The 17,998-nt window shown below is 39.5% G+C and overlaps 1 protein-coding gene across 2 annotated transcripts in view; it reads right to left on the bottom strand.

The window, feature by feature from the left end:
* Positions 1 to 17,998, bottom strand: part of TRPC6 (transient receptor potential cation channel subfamily C member 6) — a 65,013-nt gene that overhangs the window by 31,811 nt on the left and 15,204 nt on the right. The gene's annotated exons all lie outside the window — the stretch shown is intronic.

Below are 17,998 nucleotides of genomic sequence, written 5' to 3'. Positions count from 1 at the left end.
TGGGGCTCACAGTCTTTATCCCCATTTTACAGATAAAGTAACTCAGGCACAGAGAAGTAAAATGATTTGCACAGGGTCACACAACAGACGTGTGTTAGAGCCAGGATTAGAACCCACGTTCTCGGACCCCCAGAATCATGCTCTTTCCACTAGGCCAGGTACCTAATGAAGGCTAGACATTGTACAAAACCTCGACAGAGCACAAAAATCGCAAGACACACACGCCTGCCTTTTCTCGAGGAGCTGACAATCTAACTCTCCTCCTCCATATTGCTCCAGACAGCAGAATCCTGATGGTGTTAAAAAGAAGGCTCAGTGAGAACTGCCTCAAGAACAACCAATTATGTAGCGTTTATCTTCAATTCAGTTAAACAAACAATTCTTAACAAAGGAAAACTAAGAATGGAACTGATTAGGATCTTCAAACAGCCTTGGACCTGAATTATTCCCTACCAAAATGTTTGCTTGCTGCCACTTAAAATCCCTTTAGATTGCATTTTTTAAATATCTAAAATGGTCTTGAGAAAATAAAGGTGTAGTTAAAACAAACTGAGGGTGAAAACTAAGCATGTATATATAAATTACAGAAAATGACTAAGTTTCTTCCAGTGATTCCAATTTAATGAATTTGCTTAGCAAACTCAAAGTGTTACTCTAGCAGATGTGCCAAAACTAGGAAATGTATTCAGCACCACAGGTGAAGCACCAGGAGATATGTATCATGCAAACAGGTTGCTTGGGATTTTGTGCTAAGTGACTTGTGCTAAATACTCCATGTGAAATCAACATAAAATATTTCTACAGCAGTTTAGCACTTAAATTCTATTGTTTTCTTTCAGCAGGTAAGAATGATATTTTGTTTAACTTCATCCAACTAGATAAACAATGCAATTGTATTAGTCATGCAAATCTTCTAATCTGGGCAGCCCCCTTCTTCACCTCCCTACTTCCCCACTACAATCCAGCCCAAACACTTCACTCTAAAACCAAACTAGTCATTGTACCTCGATCTAGTCTATATCGCCCACATCCTGCCTCTGTCCTGGGATGTCCTCCCTCTTCATATCTGACAGATAATTATCCCCCCCACCACTGCCCTTCAAAGCCATATTGAAGGCATATCTCCTTCAAAAGGCCTTCCCTAAGACTTTCCTCTTCTCCCACTCCCTTCTGCATCACCCTGACTTGCTCCCTTTATAATAATGGCATATGTTAAGCACTTACTATGTGCAGAGCACTGTTCTAAGCGCTGGAGAGGATACAGGGTGATCAGGTTGTCCCATGTGGGGTTCACAGTTTTCATCCCCATTTTACAGATGAGGTAACTGAGGCACAGAGAAGTGAAGTGACTTGCCCAAAGTCACACAGCTGACACCAGCCCCTCAGCACTTAGGTACATATCTGTAATTTATTTATTTATATTAATGTCTGTCTCCCCCTCTAGACAGTAAGCTTGTTGTGTGCTGGGAATGTGTCTGTTCTATTGTCCTCTCCTACAGTAAGCACTCAATACTCAATATAATACTACTGAGTGACTGCAAGCCTGAATGGATAGTCATACACTTTTGCCATTTTGATGACTTGAAAGATTTAGCTAATTCCCCTTACCATAATTGCCTAAACATGCAACCTCCTCAACTTCCTCATTACTAACTTTCCACAGATTGCACCAGCCCTCCAACTTATTTACTTTGTACATCTCATTATTCCCTTGTCTGCTCATTCTAATCATCTGGTTCCATTCGAAAGAGGCCGGATTGCATATCGTTCTCATTTTGACCGGCACCTTGCTCGGAGGCCCTGTAGGACAGTGTTAACAGATGGAATCAATTCATTTCTCAGAATCTTACAGGAATCACTCAGATCTTCTCCACTCAACCACTCCACCCAACAGGGCACTAAAACAGTTCAAGTTCTCGTCATCACCCAGCTAGGCCTAATGCATCAGGCTCCTCGCAGGTTTCCTTGCCTCCAACTTTTCCCTCCTTAGTTAGTATACTAATAGTAATAATTAATAATAATTATGGCATTTGTTAAGCACTTACTATGTGCCAGGCGCTGGAGAAGCACTGTGGCTCAGTGGAAAGAGCATGGGCTTTGGAGTCAGAGTTCATGGGTTCAAATTCTGGCTCCACCAATTGTCAGTTGTGTGACTTTGGGCAAGTCACTTAGCTTCTCTATGCCTCAGTTACCTCAGCTGTAAAATGGGGACTAAGACTGTGAGCCCCCTGTGGGACAACCTGATCACCTTGTAACTTCCCCAGTGCTTAGAACAGTGATTTGCACATACTAAGCGCTTAATAAATACCATCATTATTATTATTATTATTATTATTATTATTAAACGCAGCAGTTGATACAAGCAAGTCGAGTTGGACACAGTCCCTGTCCCATGTGGGGCTCACAGCCTCAGTACTATTTGTTATTTAGTCTATACAACACTGCTCGAACTGGATATTAATAATACTAATACTAACAATAATAATAACTGTGGTTTTGTTAAGCACTTAACTATGTACCAAGCACTGTACTAAGCACTGGGGTAGATACAAAATGTCCTCCTAGGATTGAACCTCAATATTTTTCCAGTACTCTTACCAGTCTTGGCTATGGGAGGGAGAATGGAGCAAAGGCATATCCAATCTATTCCTAGCTTGGGCATGAATAGACTCACCTGCATTGAGCAGCAGTGGTATGGGAGAGAGACGAGGGTGGAGACTCAAGTTTACTGCATGGAAGAAGGCAATGCTAAACTATTTCTGTATTTTTACCAAGAAAACTCTATGGCTACACTACCAGAACGATTGCAGATGGAGAGTGGGGCGTTCTGGGAAATTCTGGGAGATATATTATCCACGGCAATGCTATGGGTCAGAGATGACTCGACAGCATAAGACAACAACAAGATAGAAGATATTCAAACTCCCACATGGGGCTCACAGTCTATAGGAAGGAGAACAGGTATTTAATCCCCACTTTTGCAGATAATAATTATTATTATTTATTAAGTGCTTACTAGGTGCAAAGTACGGTTCTAAGCACTGGGGAGGTTCCAAGGTGATCAGGTTGTCCCACGGGGGGCTCACAGTCTTAATCCCCATTTTACAGATGAGGTAACTGAGGCCCAGAGAAGTTATGTGACTTGTCCAAAGTCACAAAGCTGACAATTGGTGATGAGGGAAATGAGGCCCAGAGAAGTTAAGTGACTTGCCCAAGGTCATGCAGAAGGTCCATGGTGGAGCAGATACTAGAACCCAGTTCCCCTGACACCCAGACCCGTGTTTTATCCACTAAGATGCTGCTTTCTCAAGAATTCTCCCTAGAACCCAGTTCAGTATATGTTCCCAGATGCCTCAAAAACCTCCAATATCTCTCATTTCCTTCTTCATTACTTCCTCTTATTGCATTTGTTTAAAAAAAATCTTCGCAAAAAAAATGTTTCAGACTATGAGATACATAATATTTCTTATAAACCAAGAAGTGAAATATGAAGAACCTCTTAATTTCAAGAATTACCCAGAAAAGCATTTATAAAACTAAATTTCTCTGCATCAAACCTACTAGAGGGGTAGTTATAAGATATATATCTTATAGTCTTCTAGACTGTGAGTCTGCTGTTCGGTAGGGACCATCTCTATATGTTGCCAACTTGTACTTCCCAAGCACTTAGTACAGTGCTCTGCACACAGTACAGTACTCTGCACACAGTAAGCATTCAATAAATACGATTGAATGAATGAATGAATGAATGAATGAATATGTGTGCTTATTTGCTTTTGGGAAATTAAATTTTGTGCAGCCCACCAAAAGTAAATGGTTATGATCAATCCCCCTTTAAATAATTATATTTAGCAAAGATTATCTGTTAATACTTTAGTGTCAAATTTCTAAAATGTCTAGAATATGTTAACTTGGTTCTCTGGATAGTGTCTAGTTGGTGGAAATCATTTCATTTTTGTTACTAAATCAAAAGCTTATTTTACCTAACTCATTTTCCTATTTCTTTAAACTGCTGGAAAAATAAAACTGATATGAACCCAAATAACACAACAGGGCAGCAACAAATTGCTTAATTAATCTCTATTTTAAAATGGCAGCAATGCAATTTAAGTATTGTGGTGGAAATAAGAGCTTAATTTTAAGGCAAAGGGATATTTATTTTCTATTTGCACTTATAAAAATATAATTCTCTCCAACATAAGTTACGTATCATTTTGTCCTTTAAAAATGCAAACAGTTTTCAAAATACATTGCCATATGAGATCCAGTTCTGATCCACTAGAGATAAGAGTGAAAACTGCTTACCTTTTTGGAAGCTTCATAACTCTTTCAGTCCAGTTCCTAAACTGTGCGTCTTGTCTGGCTCCTAACCGTAACCACAAGGCCTGAACACGAATGTAATTTCCCTAAATGATCCATGTACTCCCATTTTGCTTCTAGAATTAGACTGACTACCCTCATTATATCCATTACATTTATTCAGTTCTCTTCCGAACAGAGTTTAAGGATGGATATAATTGCCAATTAAATACTCTGGCACCATATGCATTATCTAAAATACACCCCATGATCGCCAACATCTATGAAGGGTTGGCATTCATGGTGCGGTTTATGCCATTGTGGTGATTTTACTGATGGTTGCAGTACATATTTTGGGAAGGCGTCATGGTATCTGCCCTGGGGAGGCCCAATATTTAATCTCCCTCATCTCAATCCCAAAGAAACACACACTTTTCCCAAAGCAATGGACATTCCAACTCTTTCCTCAGAACATCTGATGGCTCTGTTTATTTGCTCATCAGAAAACAAACACCCATCCTCCAGTCAAGACACAGATAAGATTATCCAGTCAGGATCTCCCCCCATCCTCAAAATCCTGCAGTGATTGTCCACTTAATCAAACAATCACTTGTATTTATTCAGAGTTTACCGTGTACAGAGCACTGTACTAAGCACAACAGATTGGTAGACACATTCTCTGACCACAGCATGCTCACAGTCTAATTAACCAATCAATGCTATTTACTGAGCAGTTACTATGTGCAGAGCTCTGTGCTAAGTACTTGAGAGAGTACAATACAGTAAAATTAGCAGACACTCTGAGTCTAGAGAAGCCTAGAGGGGATTTCTCTCTGCACCAAGCAGTCATTCATGATAACTGGCTTTAAGAATTCAGCTCTCTCTCCCTGACTTATCTTTGCTCCTCTTTCACTACAACCCAGCTCCTACCCTTCATTGCTCCCAAGCCAATCTACTCACTGTGCCTCATTCTTGTCTCTCTTACCAGTGACCTCATAATCATGCTCTCACTCCTGCTTATAATTCCCTCCTCCTTTGCATCTGCCCTTCTAAAATTTCAACCCTTCCAGAAAGGTTTCCTCCATTATTTTTTCTACTCCTCCAGTTACATCCTCCCAACTATCATCTCAGTGTTTTTGCATCAATCACTTTCTTTGCCTGTTTGCATAGGTCAGTGTGCATATTTTATTTTCACACTTCTTTCTCTGATCTGTAAATTATTTTGTATGGTTCCTTTGGATGGTAAACACCTTGTGGGTAGAAATCATGTCTTTGACATCTGTTGCAGTCTTCCAAGTGCTTAGAACAGTGCCCTGGACATCACAGATGTTTAATGATTGAGTCACAGATTAGAAGTTACAGGACTGGGCAAGTGGGAACATGTCTTCTAATTCCATTGCATTAATAATAATAATAATGATGATGGTATTTGTTAAGCACTTACTTTTTGTGCAAAGCACTGTTCTAAGCGCTGGAATGGTATAATAATTATGGTATTTGTTTAATGCTTACTATGTTCCAAGCATTGTTCTAAGTGCTGGCACTGGTGTTCTGCACTTAGCAAGTGCTTAATAAATACCAGTGATTGATAGATCAATTATCATTTTGTTATAATTATTTTCAATAGAATCCTACTCTACAAAGTTCAAAGGCAGCACAATCTATTAATAGCAATAGGTGGCATTTACTATTGAGAAATTTTAATGGTGCCATCTTGAGAGGGTAAGGAGTCCCCGTTAGATGCCATCTGGGGTGACTGCATATCTCACACACTGTCTGAAGCTGACCTGGTGTGAAGAAATTGTCTCTGACCCTACCCCTAGAGAGGGCCCCTCACTGGCTTAGGAACTGGAGCCTTTGGGACACATATCTCACCAAGTCAAATTGCCTTGTCAGGGGGGAAGTTGTGCTCGGGGATCCCTGATGAGGAAGCTGTGGTATATGTGACTATTTCTAGGTCAGTGGTTGCTGGACTTCCCAAGGGATAAGGCCATTTCTTCTCAGGGAACTGAAGCCAAGGGACCCAGGACAACAACCAGGTACTTCAGTTGTGGACTGCTTTGGGAGCATGTTTGTGTCTCCCAAATCCACAACCTTGGCATTATCCTCCCTGACTCTCTCATTCAACCCATATAGTCAATCTGTCACCGAAACCTGTCAGTTCCACCTTCACAAAACCTCGAAATCCCACCCGTTCTCTCTATCCAAATTGCTACTACTCCGATCCAAACATTTATTCTATTACATCTTGACTACCGCACCAACCTCTTTGCTGACCTCCCTAACCATTCCAGCCCATACTTCACTCTGCTGCCTGAATCTCTTTCCAAAAAATAAACATTCATCCCATATTTCCCCACTCCTTGAGAACATCCAATGGTGGCCCATCCACCTCCTCACCAAATGGAAGCTCCCTACCATTGGCTTTAAAATCCTCAATTAGATTGCCCCCTCCTATCTTGCTGATTTCCTACACCCAGCCTGCGTGCTTCACTCCTCTAACACCAATCTACTCCCTGTATGCCAATTTTGTCTATCTCATCACTGTCCTCTCGCCAATGTTCTGCCTCTGATCTGAAACTTCCTCTCCCTTCATATCCAACAGACCACCACTTTCCCCACTTTCAGAGCCTTATTAACATCACATCTCCTCCAAGAGGCCTTCCCCCACTGAGTCCATTTCCTCTACTCCATCTTCCTTCTGCATCACCCTTGCACTTGGTTTGTACTCTTTATTCACCCCACCCTCGGCCCCAAAGCACTTATGTACATACCCATAATTTTAATGCCTGTCTCCCCCTCTAGACTCTAAGCTCCTTGTGGGCAGGGACCATGTCTACCAATGCTGTACTCTCCCAAACACTTAGTATAGTGCTCTTCACACAATAAATTCTCAATAAATACAAGTGGTTGGTTGGTGCAAGGGTATGGCAGAGGGGAGGGGAGAATGAGAGTATTACAGGGAGTATTACAGGGACTCACATAGGGATCATGCCAAATTTCACATCTCCCTTCAGATGGTTCTGATCCTCTATTTCAGGCCAATTAACTTCTCTGTGCCTCAGTTACCTCATCTGTGATTACCTCATCTGTGAAATGGAGATTAAGACTGTGAGCCCCACGTAGGACAACCTGGTTACCCTGTATCTACACCAGAGCTTAGAACAGTGCTTGGCACATAGAAAGCGCTTAACAAAAACTGTCATTATTGTTGTTTTTATTGTTACACTGTAAGCTCCTCGAGGGTAGGAATTGCATCTTCTAATTCTATTGTACTCTACTGTTCTTACTCTGTTGTGTTATACTGCACACACTAAGTAGGTACTAAATAATAATTATTGGTTGATTAATAATAATCATAATAATTTGATATTTGTTAAGTGCTTACTTTCTTGCAAAATGCCATGTAGATACAGGATAATCAGTTCGGATACAATCCCTTTCCCACACAGGGCTAACAGGTGAAAGGGGAGGGAAACATACGCACAGAGAAGTTAAATGGGCTGTCCAAGTTCACACCGTATCAAGTGGCAGGGCCGGGATTAGAACCCAGGTTTCTTGACTCCTAGGCCTGTGCCCTATCCACTGGGCCAGGTTGCTTCTCTATTTTTGATCATGTTTAGCACCCATGTAAATTCATTCATTCAATCATATTTACTGAGCACTTACTGTGTGCAGAGCACTGTACTAAGTGCTTGGGAAATACGAGTCGGCAACATATAGATCTCCAAGTTGATTTGCAAATGGTCTTTTCTAAGGCATGAATGTTTAATTCATTTCACCATTTTAGCGAACTTTGAGCCTAGGCTTGGGAAGCAGAGGCTGTGGGTTCTAATCCCAGCTCTGCCACTTTGCTGTGTGACCTTGGGCAAATCACTTAACTTCTCTGTGCCTCAGTTACCTCATCTATTAAGTCTGCGAGCCTTAGTCAGAGTTTAACAAATACCATCATTATTATTATTACTATTTAGGAAGTTATCATGTACAAGATCCAACAGCAAATTTTCACAGCATGGGCCGGCAGTGATGTTTTGAAGCTTAAAATCTTTTCTCTCCTTAACCTAAATGACCATTTGGTGGGAGGAGTGATGTGATTTGTTTTTCAACCAAGAACAAGATTTTGTTTGAAAAAGACAATAAATCTGATCCCATCCTATTCTTTGCACTTAAAGAACTATGTGTTCTTGTTGAAATATGTCTAAAATTGAAACTGATTTATGATACTTTACACTGTGTCTGCATAAGACACAAAACCACTTTAAAAGTGCCGTGAACCTTAATTTGAATGAGACTTGCGATTCTTTTCGCAGTTCTTTCGATAAATGTAACAGTCATTTTGGGTTTCTTTAATATGTGCAATTACTGGAAATTCATGCTTTCATATTCTCAATTCATAAGAATGTACGATCTGTGAATCATAATAATAATTATGGGATTCACTAAGCATTATGTTGCCAACTTGTACTTCCCAAGCGCTTAGTACAGTGATCTGCACACAGTAAGCGCTCAATAAATACGATTGATTGATTGATTGATTGATTATCTATATACAAAGTCCTAGAGCAGGTTCACAGTAATGTATTGCATAGTCCCTGTCTCCCACAGTTCTCACAGGGCTCACAGTCTAAGAGATAGAGAAAGCAGATATCTTTGCCACATTTGACATATGAGGAAACTGAGGCACTGCGAGAGAAGTGACTTTCCTAAAGTCACCCAGCAGACTCATGGTAGAAGTGAGATTAGAACCAGGTCTACTATTTTTTCAACTCTTTCAACTAGATGATACTGCTGCTCTATCACACTTGTTTAAACAGAGATAAATTAATAAGTGGTTATGCAAATACTAAAGAAAAACGGATTGAATCTACAGAAAAATCAATCTAGGAAGCAAGTAAAAATTTCAACAAAAAAAGGGAGAATTAATCCCATGGTCGACTAAACTTTTTCATGCTAATTATGGCCATTGCCAGAACTCAAAAAGTATGAGCTTATTTCATCAAAGAAAAATACCTCCCACCAGATACTGTCTTCCTTTACCAAGGATGTTTTGGCTGTTTGCTTACTGGTCTGTTTGTCTGCATTATTTGATATCTTTTCTCAGCATCTCACTGTTTCCTGTTGCAAGTATAATTATGCATAGAATTACATGCTGTCCATGTTGCTTTCCATTCATCTCAGACTAGTAGACGAGCATATTTGTTGTGCTTGGGTCACTGTCATTATCCTTGTCATAAATGACAAGAATATCCACAGTTCTGGAAAAGTTATAACAATGCTGCAGTCTGATAGATTTTTTTAAGTCTACCTTGCAAGTCTGAATACACTGATGTACAACTGCAGAATTTAATAGTGAACTACAACCTAGAAACCTATATTTCCATAGTCCGCTAATGTGCAACTGAACCACAAAAGGATACATCTTGAAACTTCAAACTACCAGCAACCTTGAATACAATCCCATTCCCAATCCAATGAAACATTTCTAATCAATTTTATCAACAGCAAATTGGATTAAATCATTTTTGGATTACATTTCTATATATGGTGAAACATATCTGCTCCTTTTCATTGGCATTTCATAAAACGAAACAGATCTGACCATCTGCTTTAGTACTTCAAAATCCTTGGGGAGAAAATGGCAGAGTATTTCTTTTAAAAACTTTCAGCTGAATTTTCCCATTTTTAAGTGTATTTTATTCTCTAACTGGCTTCTTGTTGTAAACTGAAATTACTGGAAAATTTATTTCTGCAGAGAACTATTTCAGGCCAACATTGTCCTCTCTCATCTTCATTCCAATCCTCTATTTTCCATTCAGACCTGGAAGACCACTGGTCATTTCAGGTATGTTTGATTGCCAGGAAAAAAAAAATACTCAAGATCACAGATCACAAGGTCACAGGTGAAAAAATAGATGTCACAAGAGTTAACATCGTGGCTCTTGGCCCTTCTGATTGTTCCACCCATCATTTATAATTACGGTCTGGATTTTTCAGGTTTAAAAATACTATAATCTTGGTCATGATATTTTAAAATTCAGGTTAAAAGCTGGGTTGCAATTTCCAAAATTTCCAAAATGGGGGAGTTAATTTTTAGCTTTTATTTTTGGAATTCACATGTAATAAGATCTGTAGATCAAGTGCTTCTTCTGTAATATTACCCTTTTTCTGTTCTAATAGACAACGGACACTTGATGTTCCAGCTCTCTGTTCACATATTAAGCTCAATTCAGGCAACCTTGTTTAATTTAGGGTAGTACATTCCAGGTTTAATCCAAAATTTAGCAAAATTCTACTCTCTGCTCAAAAAGATTTCCAATCTCTAGATTCCCACTACTTAATAATAATAATAAATAATAATAATAATGGTACTTCTTAAGCACTTACCATGTGCCAAGCACTGTTCTAAATACTTGGCTAGAGACAAGTTAATCAGGTTGGATGCAGTCCAACTGTTACTTATTCCAGGGCAATCATACTTTTGTGAATCCCCTCCCCAAATTCCCCTCTCTTGATCCACAAATCCACACCTTCATCTCTGCCCTTTTGGCTGAGGTCAACTCCCTCTCCCCTTGTTCTCAGCAAATCCATGCTTGGGAGAGTATGATATAACAATAAATAGACACATTCCCTGCCTACAACGAGCTCTGTCAATGAGTCCTGTGTCCTTGCCTAATATAACAAAAATTAAGCAACTACTTAACTAGAGCTTCAGGGGTTTCTGTTATGTAATAAGGGGCATCTCTATCAGGTCAGATTTCAAGTTACATTAAAGCTGCTTTGGTAGCAAAAAATTAAATGAAGATAAGAGTGCAGTTTTACTTGAACTTCAGGTTATACTATCCCTGATTTTCTACACTTTGGTTAAATGGACTAATTGTATTTCCTTTCACTGGGCTAGCATAATTTACTACTTTGAAAATATTACATTACAGAAGTGTTCATTAGGTGTGTCATAACAGTCATAAAATTCAGCAAGTAAACAACTTGAGACTATTGTAAAATCTCTTAGAAGGTTAACTGTAATATTTCATTTCATTTGATTTTCTGTATTCTGCATTTACCATGGCCTTTAGATAATCCTGTTTGGAGACAAACCACTGTAATACAGTTCACATATTTAGTTATTCAAGTTTCAATACAGTTGATGTTTTCCACCTTTAAAACCCGACATGTTCAAACAGACTGTTCGTGACATGGATTTCAGGGCTTCTTTATAAAAACAAATTTGTAAATAGTCTTTTACTAATTCTCTATCATGTGTCTGCTTTTAGCACATAAAATAACTCGGGAACATTTGAATTTGGATGAGTGGATAGAGCATACTCTGGGAGTAAGAAGGTCCTGGGTTTTAAATCCCAGCTCTGCCATATAACTGCTGTGTGATCTTGGGCAAGTCATTTAACTCCTCTGGGCTTCAGTTACCTCATCTGTAAAATAAGGATTAAGAGTGTGAGCCCCATGTGGGACAGGGATTGTTTCCAATCTGATTAATTTGTATCTACCCCAGTGCTTAGAACAGTGATTAAGTTCAGAGTAAGGTCTTTAAAAGTACCATAATCATTATTATTAATTTTTATTATTGTACGTTTTTATTTTAGCAAGAGCAAGTTAATGGCAAACGTGAACAGAAAGATCACCAATACATTTTCTAGAAATCAGAAATTCAAGACTAAATTCAGAGAAAAATAAGCCTATCATTTCAATTATTTTATCTTTTTGGTAGTGTACTTCTTAGGTATAGCTTTTGAATACACTGCATTTTTTTAAAACCACTCAAGTACTTTGACAAAGAGAAACCTCACAATGTTTATTATTTCCTTACACCACAAGGCGGGCTAGAAAAAGTAAATTAGGTTAAAGGGATATTAACTCATCCCTGCTATGTCACAACAAGCTGGTTAGAATCTTTGGAGATTGAGGATTTTGGTAGTCAGCAAGAAAAACACGTATAATGCTATATTAATGAAAATAAGGATAAGGTGGAGGCTACTTGCCTGTTGTTGTTGTGTGACCTTGGGCAAGCCACTTAACTTCTCTGTGCCTGTAACCTCATTTGTCAAATGAGGATTAAGAGTGTGAGCCCCATGCGAGACATGGACTCTGTCCAACCTGACTAGCTTGTAAATATCTTAGTGTAGTGCCTGGCACACAAAAAGCACTTAACAAATACCATGAAAAGTAAAGATGTAATCAAGAAGGAAAGCTTATATATTTAAACGGAAGGAAATCAAACAACAGCAAGTGAGAGTATGATAAAATGATGGCCAGCCTATACCAGGAAGCTTGTGGAAAAGATGTAGGCAGGAAAAGAAGAAAAACCACTGACCCCAAATCAGTAAGTGACAGACTAGTGTTTGAAATTTCCCTTAAATGAGTTTTGTTCCTGAGTAAGAGATCGGAAGAAACTTTCCCAGGGACAGACAATTTTAAAAATAATGAAAGAGACTCTATCAAGAGAAGCAGCTTCGTTTAGTGGATAGAGCACAGGCCTGGGATCCAGAAGGTCGTGGATTCTAATCCAGGCTCTACCACTTTCCTACTTCGTGACCTTGGTCAAGTCACTTCACTTTTCTGTGCCTCAGTTTCCTCATCTGTTAAATGGGGATAGAGACTGTGAGCCCCGTGTGGGGCAGGGACTGTGTCTAACCTGATTTGCTTGCATCCACCCCAGGGCTTAGTACAGTGCCTGGCATACAGTAAGCACTTAACAAATACTACAATTATTATTATTAATTATTATTAAGAGAAAAACTGCATGGCCTAGAGAAGCAGCATGGCCTAATAATAATAATAATAATAATAATAATAATAATGGTATTTGTTAAGCTCTTACTATCTGCAAAACACTGTTCTTAGCGCTTGAGGGATACAAGGTGATCAGGTTGTCCCACGTGGGGTTCACAGTCTTAATCCCCATTTTACAGATGAGGTAACTGAGGCACAAAGAAGTTAAGTGGCTTGCCCAAGGTCACACAGCTGAGAAGTGGCGGAGCTGGGATTCGAACTCATGACCTCTGACTCCCAAGCCCGTGCTCTTTCCACTGAGCCACGCTGCTTCTCTAGTAGAAAGAGCCTAGTAAAAAGAGCACAGGCCTGGGAGTCAGAGGACCTGCGTTCAAATCCACACCCTGCCAAATGCTTGCTGTGTGACCTTGGGCAAGTCACTTATCTGTAGTTCAGTTCTCCTGTTCTCCCTCCTACTCGGACTGTGAGCACCATGGCAGCGTGGCTAAGTTGATAGAACATGGGCCTGAGAGTCAAAAGGACCCGGGTTCTAGTACCAGCTGCACTACCTGTCTGCTATGTGACCTTGGGCAAATCAGTTAACTTCTCCATGCCTTAGTTACCTCATCTGTAAAATGGGGACTGTGAGCCCCATATGGGACATGGACTGTATCTACTTCAGAGCTTAGGACAGTGCCTGGCACATGGTAAGCACTTAACAAATGCCATAAAAAAATAATGGGACAGGGACTGCATCCAACTTAATTAATTTGTATCTACTCCAGCACTTAGAACTGCATTTGACACATAGTAGGCACTTAACAAATTCCCTTTACAAAAGAGAGATTCTTTAAGGACAAAGAAATTTTTTGGATCACATTGTAAGCTCCTGGAGGGCTCTGGTACAGAGGTCTTGCATTAAGACAAATCCTGGATTAAGTGATCCTTATAAGTCCATGGAAAGGATCTGAGGCAGGCAATAATAATAATAATAATTAATAACAACTATGATATTGTTAAGCACTTACTATGTGCTACGCAATATACTAAGTAATGGGGTGGATACAAGCAAAACAGGTTGGACACAGTCCCTGTCCCATGTGAGGGCTCACGGTCTCAATCCCCATTTCACAGATGAGGTAAATGAGGGGCAGAGAAGTTAAATGACTTGCCCAAGGTCACACAACAGACAAGTGGTAGTGGTAGAACCCATGACCATCTGACTCCTGGGACAGTGCTCTATCCACTAGGCCATGCTGCTTCTCTATGGCAACCCCCAGCTACTAGCCACATCTGGAACACGGATGCCCACTCGGGTTTACAATCTCTACTTCTGTTTCGAAGCAGCAGTGTGAGAGACCTGCACTGTCAGCTGGAGTTTTCTGTCACGTTCTCCCATCCCTCCCTCCTGCCCTCTCTCCCTCACTCCACAGCAGGTACACCTTAGGAGTCTGGGGAAGCCATGTCTCCACCTGTCTCCTTCCAGGTGGGGACATCCATGTATGAAAAAGACCTAGCCAGTAAAAGGAATTCAGGAAAAAGCTTCGAAATTCATCACGGCCCTAAGTACAACATATTTCAAGCAAAGATGAAGAGAATTACCAATCTGGTTATATGATGATTAAGACAAGGATATGAGAAAGCCTACAAATACTAATAATTAAGATGGATGGAATGAAATCAAGGAAATGGAAGTTTAAACCGAACATCAGAAAGTCTTCCTGACAGTGACAGTTATTGCAGCTTGAAATGGTCTCCACAGGGATATTGCAGGAGCCCTATCACTAAAGAAAAGAAATACAAGCAGACTGAAAAAAGCATAAGGAGATGACTATGAGAGAGCTTGGAAGGAATAACATGCTGTTAGGAATTTACAGCTTCCCAACTCCTTAGACGTACATGGTTTTGTGGCAATTATGCTTTTAATAGAAAGCTAGTACTAGTAAGCTCAGAAGCTGCTCCATTTTAAGCAGAATAGCTTCATTTCTTACACAAAAAGCAGTATTGTTGTGTGTGTGTGTGTGTGTGTGTGTGTGTGTGTGCTTACTTCTGTTTTTGTGACCATATCTTTTTGATTAGACAGCAAATCACAATATTAGAAAACACTTTTTTCTACATTTTTAACCATATCCAACAACGACAGATAGGTTTAGGTAAAAGTACATCAAAAATTCAAGAATTTCACATCTTCCATAGATGTTTTTCTTCCACTAATTTTATCTAACAATTTGGCAACCATGCATTTTAATATTATTTTTTTAAATCAATAGCAATAAGGGAAAATAATCATGAGCAATCAAAAACAAATTAATTTTCAAAATAGATAACATCATCTTCATCACCAGCAATATCCACCGAGCATCTATGTGGTTGACTGAATTCTTCTGGAATTTACCAAAGGAAATGACACAAGGAGAAAATGAGTTGTAGGACTCTAATCCAGCTCTAATCGTGCCTGCTCTGTGACCTTGGGCAAGTCACAACTTCTCTGTGGCTCAATTTCCTTAGCTGTAAAATGGAAATTAAGTCCTATGAATCATTCGGTGTTGTTCACTGAATGCATACAAGAGAGTTGGTAGACATGCTCCTTTCCCACAAGGAGTTTACAGTCTAGAGGGGGAAAACAGACTATTCCCTCTTATTTCAACTGTGAGTCCAAAAAAGGTCAGGGACTTTGAATAACCTGATGATTATCCTGTATTTACCCAAGTGCTTAGTATAGTGATTGGCACATAGTAAGCATTTAACAAATACCGCACTTATTATTAGAGTAAGCAAAGCTATTCAATGCCATTGATTGGTTGGCATTTGCCAGCGGGCAAGGGAGTGATTTATGGATAGTGGCAGTTGTTGAACTGGCTGATACTTATTTTTTGTCTTATTCCTCTAAATAGATATTTTGAAAAGTCTTTTCCAAGAATTCATAGCCACATTTTTACTTCCTCTGATCCCTTATCTATGGATAACAGTAGTGACAGGCAGAAGTCTCCCTCTGTGGTCTGTGCTGCTTAACACAAGGTCACTGCATGTCCCTTTTGGTTTATGAATAAAGCTCTGCCCCCACTACATTAGGTTCTTCTGCATGTGCAAATGCTGCTTGTGACACTAGGAACTGGGATGGTAAGGAAACACCTCTCATTCCTCATTTTGTGCTTTGTATTTTCCTATTAAAGTTATCAATGACTAGCTTAGATTGTAACTGAAGGAGAAAATCAAGCTTGAAAGTGTTCCTTAAATGATGCCTTTTATTAAATCTATTATTGGATTGTGAGAGATCATCAAATCTAATCCCTGGTCTCTAAGCAACTCTACTCTAGCAAAGCAGCATGGCTTAGTGGAAAGAGCACAGGCTTGGGAGTCAAGGCCATGGGTTCTAATGTGGCTCTGACACTTGTCAGCTGTGTGACTTTGGGCAAGTCACTTCACTGGGCCTCAGTTACCGCATCTGCAAAATGGGGATTAAGACTGTGAGCCCCATGTGTGATAACCTGATTACCTTGTATCTATTCAGCACTTAGAGCAGTGCTTGGGACACAGTAAATGCTTAACAAATGCCATTATTATTATTATTATTATCATTTTTACACCTATGTCATTCAGGCCAATGACCACCTTTCTTGTTTTTAAACTTTCAGAAAAAGACATTTATCCACTTTTTGGTAACCCTCACAGTTTAAAAGTATGTGATTATTGTCTAACCAAAATCCCTTTTGTGAACTATAATCTTATTACATTTTATTCAATTGATAGTGGAGTTGGGTGGAGGAGTCAGTCAATAACCCTTATTCAGTAGCTGTTCTTCAGACTAAATTCATTCAACATGTCTGCCCTTGCACACCAGGTTTTCTTAAAGTCCAAGATTCTATGCAGCCATTTTATCTTCTGTTCTACTGATGAATGAGGAAAGATCTGTAATTTAAGGAAGAATCATAATCAAGAAATTATCTTCAGCAAATCTTCCATGCTTCAGAAAGCTAAAAAGAAGATGGTGAAAATGCTTCAGAATTATAATGTTTAATTTACTCATTTAAAATCCTCCATTATGGGTCCATTTTTATGTCCAAATATGGAGCAAAGCCTTAGCGGTCACAGTGATCACTGACATTTTTGTCAGTCTGACACAAGAGGAGAAAAGCAGATTACATTAAAAAAAAATGTAGCCTTCCATCCAGCACCCAAGAAAACTTGTGAATTATGAAAGATAAAGGAATATATTTTGGAAAGTGAATTAGAAAGGCAATGAATATGGACTTTGCCAATTTATGAGTATGCTTTTATTGATACCAAATAACTTTATAGGTGGGAAGCAGCATGGCCTAGGGGAAAGGGCATGGGCCTGAGAGTTGAAGAACTGGGGTTCTAACCCCAGCTCTGTCACGTACCTGCTGTGTGATCTTGGGTAAGTCACTTAACTTCTTTGTGCCTCAGTTCCCTCATCTTCAAAAAGGGATTCAATAGCTGTGCTCCATCCTACCTGGGGGATCTGATTATCTTGTATTCATTTATTCATTCATTCGCATTTGAGCACTTACTGTGTGCACAGCTCTGTACTTAGTGCTTGGAAAGCACAATTCAGCAATAAAGAGAGACAACCCCTGCCCACACCAGGCTTTTGTATCTCCTTCAGCGCTCAATACAATGTCTGGCACAGCGTTTAACAAATACCACAGTGAAGATGGGAAGGTGTAAAGGTATGACAGAAAATTGGTCCTTTACTTTGCAATTTCTAAAATAATAAAGATGAAAATAACACAGTTTCTCCCTCTCCTTTCCCACATTTTTTCTTAGATCCACCCTTCCTCTAGACTCTTGGAGGGTACAACCCTAGTGCAATAACTGATCACCTCCCTTTTAGGAGTAACAAACTCTAGTCTCTCCCTTCTGGAGAGAAAAAACAATCAGATTACATTACTCCCCTCTTTCTAAAGTCTTCATTGGCTTTTTAAAAAATCAATCGATCAGTGATACATATTGA

This window comes from Tachyglossus aculeatus, chromosome 20, assembly GCF_015852505.1.
Source record: "Tachyglossus aculeatus isolate mTacAcu1 chromosome 20, mTacAcu1.pri, whole genome shotgun sequence".
In the NCBI taxonomy this organism is placed as follows: domain Eukaryota; kingdom Metazoa; phylum Chordata; class Mammalia; order Monotremata; family Tachyglossidae; genus Tachyglossus; species Tachyglossus aculeatus.
This window is presented reverse-complemented; position numbering and strand designations above follow the sequence as displayed.